General features: G+C 37.1%; 1 long non-coding RNA gene across 1 annotated transcript in view; it reads right to left on the bottom strand.

Annotated features, from left to right (window-relative positions):
• Window positions 1-19,946, bottom strand: part of LOC140616446 (uncharacterized) — a 288,680-nt gene that overhangs the window by 246,257 nt on the left and 22,477 nt on the right. Inside the window, exon 2 of the long non-coding RNA XR_012016929.1 lies at window positions 9,072-9,111. This is a non-coding gene — a long non-coding RNA (uncharacterized lncRNA). The remainder of the gene's footprint in view (window positions 1-9,071; window positions 9,112-19,946) is intronic.

Below are 19,946 nucleotides of genomic sequence, written 5' to 3'. Positions count from 1 at the left end.
AGTCTTGCATACGACTAAGATTTAGGGGCACCTGGGTGGTTCAGTGGCTGAACATCTGCCTTTGGCTCAGATCATGATCCCAGGGTCCTGGGATGGAGCCCGGCATCAGGCTCCCCACAGTGAGCCAGCTTCTCCCTCTTCCTCTCTCTTTCTCTCATGAATAAATAAATAAATATTAGTTTTAAAGATTAAGATTTATAACTGTGACTTAGAGCAGTCGTTCTCAATCGGGGCATTTTTTTGTCTCTCCTACCTCTTGGGAACATTTATCAACATCCTAGAAACCTGATTATCACAACTCGGTGGATCTAGGCAGTATCTATCCTTGGGGTTAGGGCTTCTCTAAATTAAATGTAGTGCACTGTACTAACAAAGTTTATCTTATCTATTGCTCATTCTCCCAGCCACTTCACATATCTTTATGTGACTATGAGAAATGACATGACTTGGGTGTCTAAAAACTGAAACTCTTCAGGAAAAAAAATCTGCTGTAATTGTCACATAATTATTGAAACATTAAGTAATGCTTTGACAGGGAGATGCTGTCAAATTAAGAAAAAACAAATCCCATTTACCCCTCATCAGAAAGAAAGAAAGAAAGAAAGAAAGAAAGAAAGAAAGAAAGAAAAAGAGAAACCAAGATTTAGCAGCATCAAAGATGTCCAATTGTCACTTTCACCTAGGAGTTCCTAAAAAAAAAGTTACAGGAAATGCATTTGACTCACACTATGTTGCTAGAATAGTTACTGACAGGGAAGGTATGAAAATAAATTATATGCATCAACTTGAAGAAGGTTACAGAAAGAATTTTGTCTCTGCAGATACAGACTGTTTTGTAAAAAGAGCTTTTCTGTAGAATATAACATGTAGAAATGTCCTTGATGACAAAAAATTTCTCAGGGATTTCCCATTCTTTGCACTATTTTCAAGTACAAAAGGAGTCAGAGAAATGGAAGTAAATCAAAACAATTTCTTTGAGATGCTATAATTCATACACAAAAAGCTGCTACTAAAACACCAGTAGTACAATGGGTGATTTCTACCATATTTCTGTACTGAAACTACCTAACAGCCAATATGTCACCAACTCACATTTTTGCACAAAGGTTTGAGTTCTCTAGGGCTGGAGTTTCAAATAAAGAAAACTGACACCCACAGGAGGAGCCACATTTGTTACCTCCCTAGTTTTATGTTTTAACCAATGGTGCTACTAGCACCATCTTCAAAACATGACTATAAATTCTACCTTCCATATAATGTGCTGCTTCAAAAAGAAGGTAGACATTTCTGGGCTATGGGTCAAGGGTCAATGTGACACTGGAAAACTATATACAAAACTGCTTGGCAATAGCTGTTATCTATAATATAGATAGAGTACAAACTATACTATGTTCAGTCTAGAATGTATAATTTACAGAAGCAATAGTGCTATGGAGAAATCCTAACTAACATGTAACAATCTATTTTCAGACTTCGGGGATAGAAAAGAATACAGGGAAATGTGCACAGACCATACTGACGATATGGCTTTAAGATGGTCTTTTTTCCCACATGAGAGTAAGAGACAATATGGTATTCTACAAAAAGGAATTGCATTACCTAAATTAGCATAAGTAAAGTCTTTAGGAAAATTGTCTTCAAAGGGCAAATATTTTTCAGGACTGGAAGGCTAATTCTGGAAAGCCAAAACTGTACAGAATAAGAAATATAATTGTTGGGATTCCTGGGTGGCGCAGCGGTTTGGCGCCTGCCTTTGGCCCAGGGCGCGATCCTGGAGACCCGGGATCGAATCCCACGTCGGGCTCCCGGTGCATGGAGCCTGCTTCTCCCTCTGCCTGTGTCTCTGCCTCTCTCTCTCTCTCTCTCTCTCTCTCTCTGACTATCATAAATAAATAAAAATTAAAAAAAAAAAAAAAGAAATATAATTGTGATGGGTAGGCCAGGGTTCCCGGGTGTTAGGTTAGACACTAGCCTGGATGTTCTATAAAAGGTATTTTTTACCTTTTTAAAGATTTTATTGACTTATTTGAGAGAGAGAGCATGAGCAGGGAAGAGGGGCAATAAGGGCAGAAGAAGAGGGAAAAGCAGACTCCCCACTAAGCAGGGAGCCTGACACAGAGCTGGATCCCAGGACTCTGAGACCATGACACAAGCAGAAGGCAGACATTTAAGCGACTGAGCCACTCAGGCATCCCAAAAGTATTTTTTAGATGAGATTAATGTTTGAATCAGTAGACTTTGGGTAAAGCAGATTACCTCCCATAATGTGAGTGGGTTTCATGTAATCATTTGAAGGACTTAAATGAGAAAGACTGAGTCCTCTCAAGGAAGAGAAATTCAGCCCACAGTTTTGCCTTTGGACTTGAGCTAAAACATTGGCCCTTCCCTAAGTCTCCTGTGTGCCAGCCTACCCTGCAAATTTTGGATTTGGCAGCTTCCATAATCACATGAGCCACTTCCTTAAAATAAATCTCTCTCTGAGGTGCCTGGGTGACTCAGTCAGTTAAGCATCTATCTTTGGTTCAGGTTATGATCCCAAGGCCCTAAGATTGAGCCCCATTTAGGGCTCCCTGCTCAGCAGAAGCCTGCTTCTCCCTCTGTCTCTGCCTGCAGCTCCCCCAGCTTGTGCTCTCTCTGTCAAATAAATAAATAAAATCTTTTAAAAAATAAATATATGTATATATATACACACACACACACACCTTCTTGACTCTATTCCTCTGGAGAACCCTAATACAATAATGACATCACTTTGATATCATTTTTTTTAAGATTTTATTTATTTATTCATGAGAGACACAGAGAGAGAGAGGCAGAGACACAGGCAGAGGGAGAAGCAGGCTCCACACAGGGAGCCCGATGTGGGACTCGATCCCAGGTCTCCAGGATCAGGCTCTGGGCTGAAGGCAGCACTAAACCGCTGAGCCACCTGGGCTGCCCCACTTTGACATCATTAAAGGATAAAAAAAAGAACACTACATTAAGAAATTCAAAACATTTATGGATTATCTATTTGGTTCTTTTAAAACTCCGTTAGGGCTCCTTATAATTCCCTGCTCCCTAAAGGTGTTTTAAATCTTGTTTGTTATTTCTTTAAACATAATTGTCAAAAGTTTCTTTTTTCTTTAATAATCACTCAATTTCTAATAATCTAATCAATGCAAAGACTTTGTTCCTACTTTGTTTTTTTTCTGCTGGTTCTCACACATGTTGTGTTCTGTTACTTGTATGGTTAGTAATTATGTATAATAAACTACTCATTTTCCATGAAAAATTATTTGTGGGAATTCTTTGAGACTATAATGAAGTTGTGTTACTCTAGAGAGAATTTGCTTTAGCTTCTGGCAGGAAATTTTAAACTCCAATTTTTCATTGAATACAAGATGGTGATTCTAGTAGGATGCATTTTGATTTTACAGATGTTTAAATCCAAAAAAAACAAAATGTACCACATATTCAATGCAATTTAATAAATTAATAGCTTGAATTTGTATAAACAATCAAAATATATGAGTTTAGCCTCCAGATTCATTCTGGCCTAAGGTGACAATGTCTCAGTGGAATTTCCTCCGTGTCCCCCACTCTCAAGCACAAGGCTAAATTCCTACAGTCCTCAGAGTGTGAGAGGATTTTCTTCTTTTTCACCCCCTTTCTGAGGGTCATTTGGGTCCCAATTTTGCAGGGGTATCCTATTAGACTGTCCACTTCGGAGAATTTTTACTTAGAAGACAACTGCAATTCTAGATGGCAGGAAACACATGCAATTGCCTCCCAACTTCCTGAAAAAACACAAGCAAGCAAATGAATAAAAGATAGCTAGCTACCTACAGTCAGAAGAACAAAAAGACTGATTTTAAAACACTTTGGAAGACAGGGACTATAAGCAAGGATATTTACTGATTTAAAAACAAACAACAACAACAACAACAACAAAAAACAGGTGCATTACCCTACAGGCTCCCAAGCCTGCACCTGACAGCCCCTACCTTTTCGGAGCACATCTCCAGCTGCAGATGACCCCCAACTCTGTGGCTGCCAAGATTTTGGCACAGGGGCCAACCCCATACAACTTCACCTGGCACAAGGTGGTGCAGCCCTCCTGGTGTGATGGCTCATGACTAGAAGTCAAACATAATCAGTGTGTGCTGGCGCAGATACTCTGGGGGAGTACCCCTATCATCAGCCACATTCCAGAGCAGGATGCTACAGATCCCTCTGTGGCCTTCCACACATCAACAAAGTCCTTGTGAGGAAGTATATGAACTCTCTCCTAGTTTGGATAACTATCTCTGGAGCAGCCCAGGGTTGAGCCTACCTAAAATAAAGATCTAACAGATGAGTTCTGGCAGCTGTAGACTACGGTGGAGCAGATAGGGCTCATGAAGGCCAATCATGTCTTCCTCTTGCTGCACCTACTCCACATTCTGCTGCTGAATGTAGCTGCCTGGCTCATTCTTTGGGGCTTTGGGGCCTCCTTTCTTCCCTTCCTCCACTGTATGCACTGCTTAGCAGAGTTCAGGACCCAGATAGCTGGCTGGGTTGCTGTTTCCTTTTTCTAGTTTGGTAGGTACAGATGGTTGGTTAGCAAAAAGGGAGTTAGGGGGTTATTAGAAGAACACGGAGGATCTACTAAGCCCAGAATCAGGAAGAAATGTAGCACTGAAATTCCACTTGGGTAAAGGGTGAGCATCTCTCTGGTCCACTTCTCAGTGCCATCTCAGCCTTCATTTCTTGCAAACTTCAGAGGTTCATAGGCTGGTAGGAGATAGAGTAGCTGAACTTCTTGAACATGATTCTAAGTAAGACTTTAAACAAGATTAGGATTCTGAGGCTTGGCACAACACAATGCCTAGGAGCTCAGCCCACTCTGTAGGGTAGGTGTGACCTATAACTGCCTCAGTCTCTTGGAGAAGCTATTTTTCCATTTTCAGAAGCAGGCAGGACAAAGCCCAGAAATGTGGTACTGGAGACATCAGGCCCTGAAAAATACTGATTTGGTTCTCAAACTCCATCTAGGGTACTGAGGGATTATTAGGTCCTAAGTCTTGCCAAACAACTAGTAGAGAGTTTGTTAGCCATTAAAAATCCCTTCAGCTTTTGATTTACCTCTTCTAACCACCACCCAACAAACAAAATGCTTCCAGGACAGGGAATCCAGTTCTTGCTCCACATGTAAGTGAGAAAATAAGGCAACTTGATCTTTTTTCCTCCCTTGAAGAGAAGGGGGCTTCTAATAACTTCCCTTTGTTCCCTACCTTTAATTCCAAGTTTAATAAAATAGTAGTCAGTGAGGATAAGTGACCAAGTAGGAAGATACTAAGCTGCTAATCATGAAGAAAATGCATCTCAGCCATAAAGAATTTAAGGGCTATAAGAAATTTTCTAAATTAGGTTACAGCATCACTTTGGAGCAGAAGCAGTAGGTTACATATAATCACTTCATAGTTATAAATCAGAAATAGGAAAATAAAAACAGAAACGTTTGTGATCATCATGGCTGTTATTAGGCATTTTACTCTCTCAGCTAAAATCAAATATCTTTCTCTGCTGGAGAACTAGGTAGAATTTAGGATAGCCTCTTTTAAAGCATTATCAGTTTAATACAGAAATACAAATTCTTAATCTCCTGATTTTTAAAAGACACAGACAGTTTAACCTATCTCTAGAGAGTGAACATAGGAATATGCCCTAGGAGTCTTGCCTTCCACACCAACAGCCTTTCAGTCTATATTTCCTTGCCTGTTCATCAACATCTACTCTAAGCATACTGAACATTTTGGACACTGGTAGAAGAGAACTCAAAGCTAAAAGGAGAGGCTTAGGATAATTTATATTTAGTTTCATGAAAGAATGGCAAACAATCAGGGACATGAGTATTCTAAGGTATATTAGGGTGAGGTTGGAGGCCCCACTAATGGAGAAGCTGTGGAGATTACTTAGGGGTTTGTTAAAATGAAGACAGAAAGATTAAAACACACACACACACACATGCACACACAGTAAACAGGTTTCAGAAATGTTCTGATCTTTTCCACTTGGGTAGAATTTGGTTTAAAACAAACAGCCTGGGCAGCCCAGGTGGCTCAGCGGTTTAGTGCCGCCTTCAGCCCAGGGGCTGATCCTGGAGACCCAGAATCGAGTCCCACATGAGGCTCCCTGCATGGAGCCTGCTTCTCCCTCTGCTGTGTCTCTGCCGCTCGCTCTGTGTGTGTGTGTGTGTCTCGCATTAATAAATAAATAAAATCTTTTAAATAAATAAAAAAACAAAGAAACAAACAGCCTGGGTAGAAAAATTAGAAGCAGAATTGAGGTGTTCTGCTTCCATTGGCTTCCTCACTCCAGAATAAGTGCTAATCCTTCCCCACCCCTCTGCTCCCTGACACTCAAGGTCTGTGTGTGACACACCATATGTCCACCCATCTGACTTTGGGCCTAGGTTGCCCAATCTGAGCAAACCCAGTGAGGCTTACTAAGCCAAATCCAGGTCCTCAAGCACATCAACCACTGTGGCCTTGTCTCCTCAGCCTAGACCTGTGTGGCCTCACTTGGCTACAGAAGAATACACCAGTGACAAAAGGCTTGGTGTCATCATGGTGACATGAGTGATCTCAAATCCAAACACTGACAGATGAAAAGCAAACTCACCTCCAGTCACATAGATTATGGTGGAACTAACATTGGAACTCACTTTGTAAAAACTCCAATTTCTATATTTATCTTTGCTATTTTCATCTTCTTACCACCCGGTGGGAGGTATTTACCTTAATTAGGCTCAATATCAGCATTGTTTTGCATGTGCCAATTCTGCTACCACATCCTAATGAAGTAAAGCTGAAAAATAAAGTTAATTTTGACCAAAAAACAAACAAAAAACACAATAAATAAGTAAATAAATAAAAAGCATAAAACAAACAACAATAACAACAAAAATAAGATCTGAAGGTCTCAGATCAAACTACGTAAAAGATGATCAAAGAAAAGTGCTTGGAGTCCTCAACTTCATGGCTGTCTTTCCACCTACTCAACCTATAATAAATCCTGCCAGTTGACAAGCCCTAACACTTTACATAGAACTATTGGTCAGATTCTAAATATTATTTAATTTCGGATTTAAGATAAATAGTTTTTATGGTATATAAATTATACTTCAATTAAAGCTATTTTAGAGAGCAATAGACTTGGTGCCATCACTATGGAAAACAGTATGGAGTTTCCTCAAAAAACTAAAACTAGAATTACCATATGATCTAGTAATTCCACTACTGGGTATTTACCCAGAGAATGTTAAAATATTAATTTGAAGGGATATATGCACCCCTATTTATTGCATCACTAAGTACCATAGCCAAACTATGGAAGCAGCCCATGTGTCCATCAATAAATGAATGACTAAAGAAGATGTGGAGTATTACCTAGCCATTAACAAGAATGAAATCTTGCCATTTGCAACAACATAGAAGAATCTAGAGGGTATAATGTTTTAAGTCAGTCAGAGAAAGACAAATACCATATGATTTCACTCATATGTGGAATTTAAGAAACAAGACAAATGAACAAAGAAAAAAAGAGATAATCCAAAAATGAAACTCTTAACTAGAGACAACAAACTGATGGTTACCAGATAGGAGGTGGGTGGGGGGTGGGTGAAATAGATGCAGCAGAATAAGAGTACACTGATCATGATGAACACAGAGTAATGTATAGATTATTAAATCACTATACTGTATATATATATATATATACCCAAAACTATATATATATATATACCCAAAATTAATACCCAAAACTAATATAACATGTATATTAAGTATACTGGAAAATAAATAAATAAACAAACAAATAAACAAATATTTAAAAAAAAAAAAAAAGACAAAAGGGCAGAAGACTAATTAAAAACAAGTACACCAAAGGAAGATTTTATTAAAGGCTATTGTAATGGGGGAGAGAGGCTAGAACTTATTCTAAACTCAACTTCACACAAAGGATGAGGGAGTTTTTAAGAGCTGGGAGGATTGTAGGCCATTTGTGTTTGCTAGTTGAACTTACCAAAAGGAAAGTAAGTCTTCTCATATCTTCAGGAAATGATGCAGTTTTTACTACCTGGAGCAAGATGCCCACTCAAAGTTAAGCTCCTATCCAACTACAGCCAAAGAGATAGGAACACTGTCTTCCTTGATGATTACATTCAAAAGATGGTTCCCAAGTTTTTGAGAAAGACATACCTAAGTTGAAAAACTGGCAAGAGGTTTTTAAAAATTATTTACATCATAAAGGGGCAGAGAAAGAATTTATAAGTATATATTTTCTAAATGCTCTCTAAAAAGGGAGATCAGAAGCCTGGTGGCAAGAAGTCTGTCTCATGTTTACTCAAGCAGAAGGGGAACTTTAAGTCTCTCTTGGTCATGAGCAAACCAACACAAGAAAAATCTTTGTGGGGGAGAGGGGACAAGAAGGCAAAAATGTTAACTATTTAAAAGTTTTAAAATTAATTTTTGCAGAACTATTCATTAAATTATTGTACCCCTAAAACAAGAACTGAAAAACTAGAGTACAATAGTTATCTCCCAGCCAAAATAAAAATAATAATAAATAAATGTATTAAGTTGTAGAAATTTCCCAGAGTAAATGTGGGGGAAAAGAGAACAATATAATAGAAAATATACCCTATTATTTATCTGGACCCTTCAAATCTCCAAAAGCTATAAACACAAAATGTGCTGAAAAGCAGGACATAGAAACCAAATTCCATTACTACAGAAAACTTTGGTAGTAAAAACTGTCATTTTAAATTATATCACTTTGTTTTCTACAATACTTTCTACCAAAAAAACAAAAGCAAAAACACATAAAAAGATGAAAAACCACCATCTCATTTTCCTATGTGGGGTCAAAGAATAATCTGAAAGAATAGATGTTACAGAAAATTGGGATAAATTTACTTTTTAAGAAATGGAAAACTATAGAGAAAAGCTTGATCCTTTTTTTTTAAGCTTGAGTCTTACATTAGACTTTTACACGTTTGTGTATGAAGTACTAAATAAGCACCTGTAATATTTTTTATTACACTTTACCTGTAACTTGGCTTCTGAAAATGATGATCACCACATGGTTCTGTCAAATATAAGGAAGAAGGCTAAAATTAGGCTTTTGTAAATTTTATTTTTTTCATTTAAATTAAATTTGCCAACATATAGTATAACACCCAGTGCTCACCTCATCACACACCCTCCTTAATCCCCATCGCCCATTTACTCCATCCCCCCACCCACCTTCCCTTCTGCAACCCTTTGCCGGTCTCCCAGAGTTAGGAGTCTCTCATGGTTTGCCTTCCTCTCTAATTTTTCCCCATTCAGTTTCCCCCCCTTCCCCTATAGTCCCTTGCATTATTTCTTATATTCCACATATGATTGAAACCATATGATAATTGTCTTTCTCCAATTGATTTATTTCACTCAGCATAATACCCTCCAATTCCATCCATATCAATGTAAATGGTAGGTATTCATCCTTTCTGATGGCTGAGTAATAGTCCATTGTATATATATATACATATATATAATATATCACACATTATTATATCACATCTTCTTTATGTGTGTGTGTGTATATATGTACATACACATATACATATATATCACATCTTCTTTATCTATTCATCTGTTGAAGGATATCATAGCTCCTTCCACAGTTTGGCTATAAAATTAGGTTTTTAAAGTCATTGTTAATTAAAATGCTTTGATTAAGCTTTATACATTTTTTGCATCATGTTATTTCACTTTTTTGTTGTTGTTATTTCACTTTTAATATTCTTTTTCCTTTTGCTTTTGGTCTCCTGTTTTTTGAACTAAGAAATATAATGAAAAAAAATTAATTACATTAGGTTAAAAGGAACACAAAATAATCAAGAATTTCTAATATAAAAATCCATATTAACTTTGTTGCTATTAGAAATCTGAATATTTCCCTTATGTTATACAGATGGAAGCCAGAAATTATTATTTAACATACATTATAAACATATGTCTTGTCAAGTTTAAAAACCTGATCAACAATGATGAAAAAACAAAACAAAATATTATGCCAAAGTTGACAGTTATCAGAAAACTTATTTCCCTAGTGGATATGTTTTAGGTGGCCAAAAGACACCATGTCTGTGAATCTAGTTAATAAGTGAGTGTTAGAGGGGGAGAAGACATGAAAGATAATTCTTGAGAGTAGTGAAATCTAAGGTACATCAAGACTATGAACCTAGTTTAAAATATCAGAAACTTTGGATGTCTGTAAAAATTATCAGGCAGGAAAACAAGAGCTAGTGGGTTTCTAATTAGTCTCAGAGTTCTGGACCAAGAGGAATAGAAAAGTATGAACCAAGGCATGGGGTTCTGGCATTAGGGAAGTAGAATTAGAAGCCCAGTGAAGGGATCCCTGGGTGGCACAGCGGTTTGGCGCCTGCCTTTGGCCCAGGGCGCGGTCCTGGAGACCTGGGATCGAGTCCCACGTCGGGCTCCCGGTGCATGGAGCCTGCTTCTCCCTCTGCCTGTGTCTCTGCCTCTCTCTCTCTGTGACTATCATAAATAAATTAAAAAAAAAAAAAAAAGAACCCCAGTGAAAATCTGGGCACTAGCAGAGCAAAAAGCATACTTACACATATTTATACATACTTGCACTCTGAGGCAAAGGCTCTTTATTCCCTACCCCAGGCAACATAAAGGCCAAACCACAAGCAAACTGAATTCATAGGTAGGAGCAGATAGATTAACCTGACAGAGTACATGAACACACAGCCGCAAAAAACAAGAAATTTCTGTCAGCCTATATTTCTCATGTGTTTAGATGAGGCATTCATTTCAGATAAAAATCAGAATAAAACCTCATATTCCACAACTGACATATGCATTAGTAGAGACTAAAATAATGTAAGTATTTTAACATATTGGTTAAACAAGTGACTTGAGAATATTGAAGATAGGAAGACAAATTCTTTTTTTTTTTAAGATTTTATTTATTTATTCATGAGAGATACAGAGAGAGAGGCAGAGACACAGGCAGAGGGAGAAGCAGGCTCCATGCAGGGAGCCCGACATGGGACTCGATCCCAGGTCCCAGGATCACACCCCAGGCTGCAGGCAGCACTAAACCACTGAGCCACCAGGGCTGCCCAGGAAGACAAATTCAAAATGCTTGAAGACAAATTCAAGCATTCCTTATTTAGATAATTTTGTAGATTAAATGCATATGCTGAGCTATAAAACTGCTGGGATGGAGCTCCTTACTACGTTTACCAAGAAATGAAGCTTCACTTATTTCAGCCAAAATGTTTTAAACAAGATTTAGCCGAAGTTAAGGGAATGACCAAGTAACCTCACTACATCATTTTTTTAATTCTTTCCTAGGAAAATGATGGAATATCACACTAACTTCTGATTTACTTGAATTTTTATTTAGTGAACATATCTAGGCTAATAAGTGATATCAAATGACACAATTTTTATCACCTTACATTAAACAGATTTCTTTGCCAATGTTCTACCTGTGGTGCTTGCTGATGGGCTCTTCCTAAGACTCAGCCTGCAGTGGGAATCAGGCATCAGTATTAGCTACAGCTCTCTTCAGACTTACATGAAACAACACAGCAAAGAAGAAAAAGTGAACCATGTTTCATATCTGCTCTGTCATTAGATATTAGGGAACTAAAGATATTGATTAACCTGTATTTTATCACTGACTGCACATTAGAATCATGTGCCCTCATCCAAATTCAGTTAATAATTTTAAGATGTGTTACCTAGATGAGGAAATGTTCCTAAAATCTCTCAGGTGATTCTCCTGTGCAACCAGGACTTAAACCACTGGGTAGACAGCCCATTCTTAGGATTCATAGTTTTGGATTCAAATCTGTACTCATCCTCCTCAAATTTCTTTGACTTTGAGCAAGTCATTTCACCATCTAAGTCTGTTTTCTTACCTGTACAAAATACCCACTTGTCAGGGTTGATAGAGGGGTTAAATTGGATCATCTATTTAGGCTCTAAAGCCTGGAGCACTGCAAGATCTCAATAAATGACAGTGGGGAAAAAAAATTTTTTTTAAAGTGAGAGTTGGATTTTGGTGTTAGGTGGAACCTAAAATCCCATATTAATACTACTGTTAATAGTCCACTTTTTTATAATACTGAGCAGTAGTACACAGTTGTATTTTTATGAAAGTGACATCAAGTAACATCAACATACATCCTCCTGTAGGGCCAGAAAGGTATTTGTTCTTGACTGGAGCTCCTGTAACAAAAGACAGATTAATAAGAGAAAAGCATACAAATTTATTTAATATAAGTTTTATGTGACATGAGAGCCTTCATAAGGAAATGAAGACCTGAAGAAAATAGTGAAGCCTGGGTGTTTTTGTGCTAGATTTGATGAAGACTGGAAGGTTGTGAAAGATAGGATGGGACAAACAGTCTAATAGTAGTAAATGGGGAAACTGAGCAAAGCCTGTTCCTTCTGATTCCTTTCAGTGCCCCTTTATCTTTAGAGATAAGGATGCTCCTTTCATCTGGGTATAGAGAGGGTATCTCTTACAGAAGGGTCCTGTGACCTGCTTGAGGGGAAGGTGAGAAAGGCCTTCTTACACATGCCATTTCTCAAATTTCTTCTCTCTGCAAAAATCAAGATGACAAGATGCCCCATTTGGGGGTAGCATGTCCTGAACCACATGACCCCTAAATAAATTAATATTCTCATTTCAATTGACCTTTTTGGTAAGAATGAGTTTACATGCCAAGAAGTGGGCAGGAGGTGCCTGAATAGGAGAGAGGCATATTCCAATAAATACATTTATGTATATCAGAATTTCACTACTTCTCAAAGATGAAGCCGGAGCAAAAAATAAATTCTTAGGATTCAGAGATCTAAGGAAAAATTCAATGTCTACCTCCAAAGAGTATTTACCATACCATATAAATGTTTTCTATTGTCTGTTATAATGAAACTAATCATCCTTCCAGTTATAATGGATAACTTCACCTGATTTTAGAGGTCAATGTGATTATTGAAGCTCTTTTAGATAATTTTGACAAAATCATCAATAAATAAGCTGAGAAGCACTCTTAGACTTCAGTTAGAATACCAGAAGGCAGGGTAAAAATTTCACACAGAGACAATAGGCAGCAGATTCCCCTCTGCAGTGTTGACACTCAGAATATTTTTCTTTCTTTTGGCTATAGAGAGATCACTAACATGCCCCACTGGGCTGAAATGGAAAAGTCAGCTATGGATGAATTAATGTTCAAATCTCCTAAGAGAGTTCTGCACTTCATGTAATATATGTCAACAGAAGGCAGCAAAAAAAAAAAAAAAAAAAAAAAAAAAATTCTCTCTGCAGTCTGTGTTTGAACAAAAGTCATTAAATATCTACTGTGCTCCAGCCACAGCAGATAATGCCTGTCATTTGTACATAGGGCTTTCCTTCTTGCACAGCAGTACCCATTGCATTGTCTCACTTAATCCCAAAACAAGACTGTCACATAGGATGAGAAGTTGTTACCATTTTGTCCCACTGACAGTTGTTACATTGAGAGAGTCAAGCCAAATAGGCTGAAATTTAAAATTCTCCTGACTCCCAGTTTAGCACTCTTGCCATTGCAGAAACATCAAGAGAGTCTGTCATTGAGGAGTTAATGATCTAAGAATAAATCCCAGATTTATGTTCAGGAAGAATCACCCATCATCCATGTCACTCCATTTTAAACTCGAAAGGCTCTACAATCCTGTGGAACGAACAGTCATTTTCCTGTTGAAGAAATCTCTTTCAATTCCACATGAGATTATTTTTATGCAGATACTGAAAAATACGAACCAAAGCCTTACTAGTAGCTTATCACTCTCCCAATCAAAAGGAATAAACTCTATTTCAAAGAACTTTTTCCATGCTATGCTTTCTCATTTCACAACTCTGGCAATTTTTGAACCAAAACAATTATCTTCAGTTTGTTCTTGTTACACACCCTTCTAAGAGTCCTCTTAATGTGTATGAGCAAAGTGACTAGTAACTAAGGAAATTTTAAAAGTTAATTTAAAAAAAGAATAAAAAATAAACATATCTTAATTTCTTTATATAAAAACATACATTTGTCAATATATTGATATAGAACCAAGTCCCTCTCTCTTTTTTTTCAATTGAAATACAGTTGACACACAATGTCACATTAGTTTCAGTACCATGGCCTTTTCTTTCTGTATGAATCTGGAGATTGAAATCCTAAAATATCTTTTGTGCAACAACTCATGAATCCCAGTACGCATCTTACTGAAATAGAGTAAAAATCTAAACACTACTACAATAATCATCTTGCATGCAAACACCTTGGAAATTTAAGATCTTCCCCAATCTTTCATAGTTGTCTTGCCCATATATAATTCAATAGAATTATTTTTTTACTTACCTTTATCATCTTTCTAAAGTATTCAACTGAGTCTTTATAGAAACAATACCTCTTTTATCCACACTCAGTATCATTAGTTTCTACTTACTTATCATATATAATTACAAAAAAATATACAACTCTCATAAATACGCTTGGGAAACAAAAGCTCATTTTTGGCAAGAAAAGTATTCAAGTGGTGTAGGAAGAAGCGTACAGGCCCAATAAATAATAATCTACTTATTTGTGGGCACTCAGCATATCCTGACCACAGTTAGTGTATGTTTCCTAGGAAATGGAGAATTTATAAGATTTAAGTGAATCAGTATAACAGAGGAAATTTAAAGAATATCAATTTTATTTCTTGAATACCTTAATGTCAATTAAATAATCACCTGCCCCTCTCAACTTGCTTATAAATTCCCCAGGGACTGAGCTCCCTAAGGAATTTGGCACTCAGTTATACACCTCACAAACCAAGCCAAGATATCTGGACTAAATGTATTTTTTTATTTTAATTCCAGCATAGTAACATACAGTGTTATATTAGTTTTAGGTATACAATATAGTGATTCAACAGTTCTATATATTACTCAGTGCTCATCAACAGAAGTGTACTCTTAATCCCCTTTACCTATTTCACCAGACCCCCCACCCACCCATCTCCCCTCTGGTAGCCCTCTATTCTCTATAGTTGTGTCTGGTTTTATTGGCAGCAGGGTGGGGGGGGTGGGGCATGGAGGTGAGAGTCTTTTTTTATTTGTCTCTTTTTTTTTTTTTTTGCTGTTTTGTTTCTTAAAATTCACTTTTGAGTGAAATCATATGGTACTTGTCTTTCTCTGATGAATGTATCTCACTTAGCATTATACTCTCTAGATCCATCCATGTTGTTGCAAGTGGCAAGATTTCATTCATTTTTTATGACTGAATAATATTCCATTATATCTATATCTATATATCACATATTCTTTATTCATTCCCCTGTCTGTGGACACTTGGTCCACTTTTACAGTTTGATCGTGGTGAATAATTATTTTAATGTATTGTTGAATTCTGTTTGCCAATATTTTTGTTGAGGATTTTTGCATCTATGTTCATCAAATATATTGGCCTGTAGTTCTCTTTTTTTGTGGTGTCTTTATCTGATTTTAGTATCAGTGTAATGGTGGCTTCATAGAATGCATTTGGAAGTTCACCTTCCTCTTATATTTTTTGGAGAAGTTTAAGAAGAATAGACATTAATTCTACTTTAAATGATTGATGGAATTCACCCACAAAGCCATCTGGTCCTGGACTTTTGTTTGCTGGGAGTTTTTAAATTACTGATTCAGTTTCATTTCTGGTAATCTGTTCAAGTTTCCTATTTCTTCCTGCTTCAACTTTGGTAGGTAGTATGTTTCTAGGAATTTATCCATTTCTTCTATGTTGTCCAATTTGTTGGCATATAATTTTTTGTAATATTCTCTTAAAACCCTTTGTATTTCAGTGGTGTCAGTTATTTCTCCTCTTTCATTTGTAATTTTGTTTGAGTCCTCTCAATTTTTTTTAATGAGTCTGGATAAAGGCTTATCAATTTTGTTGATCTTTTCAAAGAGCCAGCTCTTCTTTTTATTGATCTGTTCTATTGTTTTTGGTTTTTTGGTTTTTTGTTTTTGATTTTGTTTTTAGTTTCAGTTTCTGTATCATTTATTTCTGCTCTAATCTTTGTTATTTCCTTTTTCTGCTGGTTTTAGGTTTTGTTTGTTCTTCTTTTTTTAAGTCCTTTAGGTGTAAGTCTAGGTTGTTTATTCAAGAATGTTCTTCTTGAGGTAGGCCTATATAGCTATAAATTTCCCTCCTCGGACTGCATTTGCTGCATCTCAAAGGCTTTCAACCATTTTTTCTTTTTTTTTTTTTTTTAGATTTATTTATTTATTTATTCAGAGGGATTGAGAGAGGCAGAGACACAGGCAGAGAGAGAAGCAGGCTCCATGCAGGGAGCCTGACGTGGGACTTGATCCCAGTCCTCCAGGATCACACCCCCAGGTGCAGGCAGTGCTAAACTGCTGCGCCACCAGGGCTGCCCTCAACCATTTTTTCATTTTTATTTTTCTCCATGTAATTTGTGATTTCTTCTTTGATTTCCTAGTTGGCCCATTCATTGTTTAGTCACATGTTATTTCCATGTATTTGTGCTCTTTCCAGGTTTTTTCTTGTGGTTGATTTCTAGTTTTCAGTGTTGCAGTCCATAAAGATACATGGTATGACTTTGATCTTTTTGAATTTGTTAAAGCTCATTTTGTGGCCTAATGTGTAATCTATTCTGGAGAACGTTTCATGTGGACTTGAAAAGAATGCATATTCTTGTCTTATGATGGAATATTCTGAATATATCTGTTAAATCCATTTGGTCTAATGTGTCATTCAAAACCACCGTTTCTTTGTTGATTTCTGTTTAGATCATCTGTCCATTGATGTAAGAGGGGTGTTAAAATCCCCTACTATTATTGTATTACTATCAGTTAGTTCCTTTATGTTTGTTATTAACTGTTTTATGTATTTGGGTGCCCCATGTTCAAGGCATAGATATTTACAATAGTTATATCTTCTGGATTGTGCCCTTTATTAATATACAGTGCCCTTCTTTTTATCTTGTTACAGTGTTTGCTTTAAAGTCTATTTTGACCAATATAAGTAGTGCTACCTCTACTTTCTTTTGACATACATTTACATTGATAAATATTTCTCAATCCCCTCATGCTCAATCTGCAGGTGTCTTTAGGTCTGAAATGAATCCTTGTAGGTAGCACATAGATGAGTCTTGGTTTTTTTATACATTATGTCACTTTATATTTTGATTAGAGTGTTTAGTCTATTTACATTCAAAGTACTGTTGGTAAGCACGTATTTATTGTCATTTTGTTATTTGCTTTGCTGTTTTTGTAGTTCCCTGGTCCTTTCTTCTCTTGCTTTCTTTTCTGAAGGTTTTCTGGCTTTCTTTAGTGATATACTTGGATTCCTTTCTCTTTATTTTTTTTGCATATCTATTACTGGTTTTGATTTGTGGTTATAATTTGGTTTGTTTATAGCATCTTCTGCATATATCAGTCTCTATTAAGTTGTTGGAGCTTAACTTTGAGCCCATTTTTTACTCTCCCCCCCCCATATTTTTGGTATATGGTGTCATACTTTACAACATTTTGTGAGTCCCTTTACTGATTTTTATAGATATACTTTTTAATTGTTTTTGTGCTTCCTACTTTTCTTACTCCTACTTATGGTCTTCTCTTTCCACTCAAAGAATCCCCTTTAACCTTTCTTGTAGAGATGGCTTCAGGGCATGAACTCCTTTAGCTTTTGTTTGTTTGCTTTTAAAATTCTCTTTGTCACTTTTTTTTTTTTCCTTTTTAATTGCTATGTGTCTTGGCATTGATCTCCCTGGATTGATTTTGTTGGGGTTTCTTATGTGTCCTGGATCCGGATATCTGTTTCCTTCCCCAGATTAGTGAAGTGTTCAGTTATTATTTCTTCAAGCAAAATTTTTGTCCCATTTTCTCTCTCTTCTTCTGTGATCCCTATAGTGTGAATGTTATTATATTTTATGGAGTTGCTGAGTTTCCTAAGCTTATTCTCACTTTGTATACTTTTTTCTCTTACCTGATTAGCTTGATTACTTTCCATTACTCTGTCCTCCAAATCATGATTTTTTTTTCCTCTGCTTCTTCTAGCTTGCTATTTATTCCATCTATTTGTTGTGTTCTACATCTCTGAGGTTTTTTTTTTTCATGTTTTTTATCTCTTTGTTAAGAATCTCACTGAGATCCTCCACTCTTTCTTTTCTCAAGTCCAGCGATTATCTTTATTATCACTACCTTAAATTCTCTACCAGGCATATTATTAATCTCTGTTTCACTTAGGTCTCTTGCTGGGTTTTGTCCTGTTCTTTCACTTGGGGGCATATTTCTCTGTCTCTTCATTTGTCTAATCTCTGTGTCTCTTTCTCTGTGTTAGAGAAGTCAGCTATGTCACCTGCTCTTGAAAGTAATGGCCTTATGAAGAAGGTGGCCTATAGTGCCCTGCGGTGCAATGTTCCCTCTTCACCAGAACCTGATATTTCAGGGGTGTATCCTATGAGTGCTGTGTGTACCCAGCTGTATATCCCAGTCACTTTTTCCTTCAGTCCTGTCATCTGCAAAGGCTCTCTTTTCCTGTGATGGGTAGTGTTTGGTCGCTGGCCAGGGTGGGGCATACTGTTTTCACAAGGAAACCACTGCTCTGCTTGCAAAAAGAGAACTGCCACAATAATAGGGCTGCATGGGCAGAGTGTACACTTTTAACAAGGTGCATGTCAGACTCCATAGTCCTTAGTGCTGCCACTACTGCCAAGACCAAGGCCCCATGAAACACATGTGTCAGGAGATGTGGTGTTGGCAAGGTTTGTACTGGTCTTCTGGGGGAGAGGACCCACAGTGCCTGGACTGAAACAAATATGACTTAGATAGGCAGATTCACAGAAGTATATGGGGACAGGCCTTGGTGTCAGCAAATTAGATAGAAAATGTGGGCACCACCATCATTCTCGCAGGTGACTGTGTGTTTATTTTGTTTATGCTGAGGGCTGGGAAAAGGAGATGGCACCTGCAACCTCCTTTGTTCCTGGGAGAAGTCCTTCTGTGAAACTTGCCCCTCCAGAATGTGCTCTGAGATACATAAATAACTGTCCCTTGTGCTCTAGGAGGTTTTTCAACTGCTGCTTCTACACTGAAACAAAGGGCTATTTGTCCCACTGTCTTTTCAAGGGCAGGGATTCAGCCTCCTATTGTTCCAAGTCTCTTCTAGAGCCAAGCCCTCTGATTTTTAAAATTCCAGGCCTTAAGTCCCGTTTGTAAGAACTCATGAAATTTATCCCTCTAGTTTTCAAAGCTAAAGGTTATCAGGAATCATCTTCCCCTTTGTGATAATCTGTTTCTTGCTCTACTCCAGATCTACAGCTCTTTTACTCAACCTTGGCTCCCTGCCCCTCACCCTGGGTCCCTGTCCATTTCCCTCCTTACACACCATTTCTGCCTTTCCTATCTTTTCAATGGGCCACTTCTCTACCTTTAGCTGTGGAGTTTGTTCTGCCAGTCTTTGGGTCATTTTCTGCATTATTTATGCTGATGTAAATGTTATCTAGTTGTATCCATGGAATAAGGTGAGTTTAGGGTCCTCTTAATCCACCATCTTAGTAAAATGTATTTTAAAAGTGAAAACATCAGCAAATCATTTAGGTAATCAATCTACATGATGGCAAAGCTATAGGTTTCTATTTTCAAATTTATTTTACATCTGTGTTTCTAACCTCCAAATGATATTATGGTTAAATATGCTTTAAAGTGTATTAATAATAAGCTTGGACTGTAACTAAAAGCAGATTGAAGCAGATGCACGTTTGTAAATGATCTGGAAACCTTTTAGGACCATTGCTAATGGAACTAGCAGAGCAATGTTTAATGGATAAGCCATATCTTTATTTTTAAATTAGCAATAACACAGTAACTATGGTAAAAGA

This window comes from Canis lupus, chromosome 24 (genome assembly GCF_048164855.1).
Source record: "Canis lupus baileyi chromosome 24, mCanLup2.hap1, whole genome shotgun sequence".
NCBI classification, from domain to species: domain Eukaryota; kingdom Metazoa; phylum Chordata; class Mammalia; order Carnivora; family Canidae; genus Canis; species Canis lupus.
This window is presented reverse-complemented; position numbering and strand designations above follow the sequence as displayed.